A 5,221-nucleotide genomic window follows, 5' to 3' on the forward strand; every position below is an offset into this window, starting at 1 on the left:
CTCCTCTCCCCTCCTCTCCCCTCCTCTCCCCTCCTCTCCTCTCCTCTCCTCTCCTCTCCTCTCCTCTCTCTCTCTCTCTCTCGTCTGAGACAGGGTCTCACTCACTCTGTCCCACAGGCTGGAGTGCAGTGGTGCAATCATGGTTCACTGTAGTCTCCACCTCCTGGGCTCCAGTGATCTTCCCACCTCAGCCTCTGAAACCACAGGGTCTTGAACTCTTGGGCTCAAGTGATCTTCCTGCCTCGACCTCCTAAAGTGCTGGGGTTACAGGCGTAGGCCACCATGCCTGTCTGCTATTTAAGTGTGTAGAAGAATGCCTGGCACTCAATAAGTGTTAAATATTTATAAAATAAATTAAAATTTTATAACACTACACACATGTTGTTTAGTATGCTATAAATAGAGACATATTTAATGAGATGTCAACATATATCACGTTAATGAATTCAGTAAGTTTGAGAATATTAGAGAAGAACGATAATAGATCAACGGAGGAGGCTGAGTGCAGTGGCCCACACCTGTAATCCCAGTACTTTGGGAAGCTGAGGCAGGCAGATCACTTGAGGTCATGAGTTCGAGAGCAGCCAGGCCAACATGGTGAAACTCCATCTCTACTAAAAATATGAAAAAAAATTAGCCAGGCATGGTGTTGCACGACTGTAATCCCTGCTAATGGGGAGGCTGAAGCACGAGAATCGCTTGAACCTAGGAGGCGGAGGTTGCAGTGAGAGGAGATTGCGCCACTGCACTCCAGCCTGGGCGACAAAGCAAGAGTCTGTCTCAAACAAACGAACAAAATAGATGAAGTAGGGTTTCAGTATGTAGTCTGTTCTCAACATGAGATAGTAAAAAGTCTTTGCTTCCCTTATATTCTGCTAATTAACTCATTTGGTACACATCAATGTATAAAGCCTTTAACTTCTATTTATTCTTTTCCTTGAAAAGCATGCGGAATGCCTTCTCAGGACTCTCCAATTTTTTATTTGTGAACACCCACTGGCGTTCCTGGATAAGAGCTTGCAAGAAGGTATGAACCCCCCTATACCCGTAAGCCCCTGGGGCTCCGCACTCTTTCCAGCCCATATTTGACCTCAGTCAAGTTTTAAATGATTCCAGCTGAATTCTTCTTACCAGTGCCCAGCTGTACCTGCCTTAGGTAAGCAAGCACTCAGGCGTCAACTCTCCTAGATTTCAAGCCAGTTGGAAGCTCAACCTCAGCTCTGTGATGAGTTCAAAAAAATTGCGACCATGCAATTTGTCTGATTTCTTTCTTGTTGCAAGGGAGCATCATTGTTTCCAGTTCTCTGCATCCCCAAGCAGAAACCAGAACTCTGTATAAATGTTTTTAAATGGAGGCATTGAGAAAAAAATGCCTGAGAAACTAATGAGATCCAGGAAGAATGCTTCCAGCACTAACATGAATGGGGCTTGGCCATAGAGATAGAAGGGTTGGAAACTCTTACACCTTGATTTACACTCTCTATGCATATTCTGAGCACACTGGGGAATGTACTACTAGGCGTGATTTGGATTCATGGCTACTACCTCCCACAAAATGATAGGTCTTCTGTTTTAGTACGTGAGATAATTCCTCAATCAATCTTATTGCTGCTATTTCTGTTAAGCATAAACAATGATTTGGGTCATGAATTTTAATGGGGCTTAAATTCCTTTGTGCATCCCAACATGTAATCCTCTTACTTCTGGCTATGAACTTGCTACTGCCAAGATGGATGCCATGAAAAAAAGAGATCTCATCAAAATTGTCACAGAGATGGAGGGCCTCTGTACAGATGGCAGGGTGGTGGTGGCCATGTAACTAGCTGCACGGTGAGGAGCAGCCCTTGGGGAGAGCCCAGGTAGCACCAGGAGAAGCAGAAATAGAGAAAAGTGAAAGACTGAGGTGGAAAGAACATGAGGGACAAGAGCTCTGCATGGCCACATCACCAGCAGTCTTGTTATTACAATGAGGACGAAGGGACTGAAAAGAGGGGAAGAGATGGCATTCATTAAAGAACAGTGCTCATTCATACAGGGCAAGCATACATGTGACCTTTTCTGTCTCTATCTGAAGACATGGCTTACTGTAACAGGAACTATCATGGGCGTTGGACGGCTCTCTCACGGTGATCCCATCCTCCTCTACATCCCAAACTTTTTTTTGAATGCATTTCTGTGTTTTGACTTCCTCTCTCCCCAAAGTTCTTCTTAACTTCTGAGTATGACTTAGCTTCCTTATTCTTTGACATATTTGAAACCCCTAACTTCCTCTCCTCTGTGATGTAACTCACATGGCTTCTTGAAACCAGGAGGCACTCACTGCCTGAGTACAACCTCATATTATGAGGATGAAATGCCCATGAATCCTACCAATCTGACAACAACCAGCGTTTGTCTTCTTTGACAAAATACAGGTGCCACATATTCTGTAGGAAAAGGTGGTGTTGAGGTCAGAACTTCCCTGTCTCTCTGTCTCTCCCTCTGGTTCTGGAAATGTTGAGAATATGAGTGAAGGGGAAAAGGTGGGCACCATGTGGAGGCAATTTCATGTTGGCATGGAACAATTTTGGGGGCATGAATGCCATGGGCAGGACATCAGGGCCCCAAAAGGGAAATACACAGTAGTTTCTTTGGACTTCAGTGCTCTTTGTTATAGTTATAGAAGCCACAAGTGCAGAGGAAGGGGAGCTGATTCTGTAAAAAGAAGTTTATTCCTACTTTAAAAGATGATTTTCTGCCTATCTTCCCACAATAGAGCCAGAGGATCACAGAGGAAATCTATGGTCCTCAATTATAGAAAATGATGTTGGATGCATCTAGCATCACAGAAGCTTTAGAGGACACAGTCATTTCAGGTACCTACAGGTAAGGAAGAAGTACCATTGACAGTACCTACTTGTATGCTTATTCATGGAAGCAAATCCCTGCAGGAATCAAATCATTAGCTGCTGGTATAATGTTTCTTTTGGCTCCTGTCTCTCCTGAGCTCTCAAACACAGACTTTTCTGTGTGTGCCTCTGCTTTTGGGACCTCTGCTCCAAGAGCAAGACCACATGTTTGTAGGTGAGCTTGCTAGGTCAGGGATTCCTTATACAGGGAGATGGCGAATCACTGAGCAGGGCACAGAGGCATGGGTTGAAGGGGTGAGATGTACCTTAGTTTAAAGGGAGGTCACAGGAGCTCACGGACCATTATTAGATAAACTCGAAATTAGAAAAAAGAACTACATTTCTCTTTTGATAGTCACATAAAAATTGAAGTCATAGTCATTCTAATAAAAAGTAACATGCATAGCTCTTCATTGCAAAGCTCATCTGTTATTTATAACAGGCCTCTAGGGTCTATATCATTTTTACAGAAGTGGAAATAGCATGCAACTAATAATTTAGTTTATTCATTAGTTTTCCAAAAGTGAAAAAAAGAATTTTCCCTTTGACTTCCTACCTGGTGATTTGAAAGAGATAAATTTGTGACTAAAAAAAGAGTACTTCACATCATACACAAATAATTAACGCAACTGATTGACCCAAGCTAGTGTGTGTGATATAATAGGAAGCATATATTTGGTCTCTGACCCTGGTTCCTGCCCTTCAGCTCCTAAAACCCTTGGAATCTCCAGAGTGATAAGAGTGTCTTTTGCATGCTCATGAGGTGACTGGTGGCTGGGGCTGGTCACCAGAAAGACCAAGGCAGGATTAGAAGGTTGGGATTTTCAGCCCACTCACAATCTCTGGGGAGAAGGGCGGGGCTGAAGGTTGAGTTGACTGCCCATGGCCAATGGTTTAATCAACCCATCATGCTGACATAACAAAGCCACCACTAAAACCCAAAAGGACAGAGTTTGGAGAGTTTCCAGATAGCAGAACACAGAAAGATGCCTGGAGGGTAGGCTCTTGAAGAAGGCATGGAAGCTCCGCACTCTTTCCCCCATAATTTGTCCTATGTGTTTTGCATTTCTTTATCCATCTGTTCATCTGTATGCTTTGTCTTATCCTATGTAATAAACCAGTGTATGTAAGTAAGTGTTTCCCTGAGTTCTTTGGGCAGCTCTCTAGCAAATTAATTGAACCTGAGGAGAGGTTTGTGGGAACCTCCAGTCTATAACTGGATGGCCAGAAGTACAGGTGACAGCCTACTAGCAACTAGGATCTGAAGTTGGCAGTGAGGGGTGGGGCTAGCAGTTTTGCATGACTGAGCCCTCAATCTGGGGGCTGCTATGCTATTTTTAGGTAAATAGTGTCAGAATTGAATTGAATTAGAGGATACCCAGCCGGTGTCTGCTGGAGAATTGCTTGGTGGGTAGGGGGGTGGTGGGGGAATTCTCCACATATCTGATGTCAGAAGTAACTGTGTAAGACAGTAGGAAAAAGTGCTTTGGATTTCCCCGCCAACCCATCTCTGTATAGGTTAAAAATGTGGCTGGGTGCATGCCCATGATCTGAGCACTTTGGAAGGCCCAGTGGGAGGATCACTAGAGGTCAGGAGTTCAAGACCAGCCTAGGCAACACAGTGAGACTCCAGTCTCTAACAAACAAACAAACAAATCAATCAATCAATCAGTACAAGCCTCAAAATCCATTATGAAAGTGTCAGAGTGATGAATGCCATGGGCATAGTAACAGTTAATAAAGAAAATAATGTGTTGGAGGAATATTTAAGATAACTGAGGCTGCTACAAGCAAAACTACAGAATAATTTCATCATATATATTTTTTGTTTGTTTCCAAATTAGATACAAGATTAAACCTTGGGTCTCTCTGGCAGTGGAGGGCGATTCTGATATTCACATATAACTACCCACAGGGCAAGAGGGAATCCTCCCTAACTCATTTTATGAGGTCAACATCATTCTGATACCAAAGCCTGGCAGAGACACAACAAAAAAAGAGAATTTTAGACCAATATCCCTGATGAACATCGATGCAAAAATCCTCAATAAAATACTGGCAAACTGAATCCAGCAGCACATCAAAACGCTTATCCACCATGATCGAGTGGGCTTCATCCCTGGGTTGCAAGGCTGGTTCAACATATGCAAATCAATAAACGTAATCCAGCATATAAACAGAACCAAAGACAAAAACCACATGATTATCTCAATAGATGCAGAAAAGGCCTTTGACAAAATTCAACAGCCCTTCATGCTAAAAACGCTCAATAAATTCGGTATTGATGGAACGTATCTCAAAATAATAAGAGCTATTTATGACAAACCCACAGC

The sequence above is a fragment of the Rhinopithecus bieti genome, unplaced genomic scaffold, assembly GCF_001698545.2.
Source record: "Rhinopithecus bieti isolate Rb0 unplaced genomic scaffold, ASM169854v2 scaffold_31525, whole genome shotgun sequence".
Classification (NCBI taxonomy): Eukaryota; Metazoa; Chordata; class Mammalia; order Primates; family Cercopithecidae; genus Rhinopithecus; species Rhinopithecus bieti.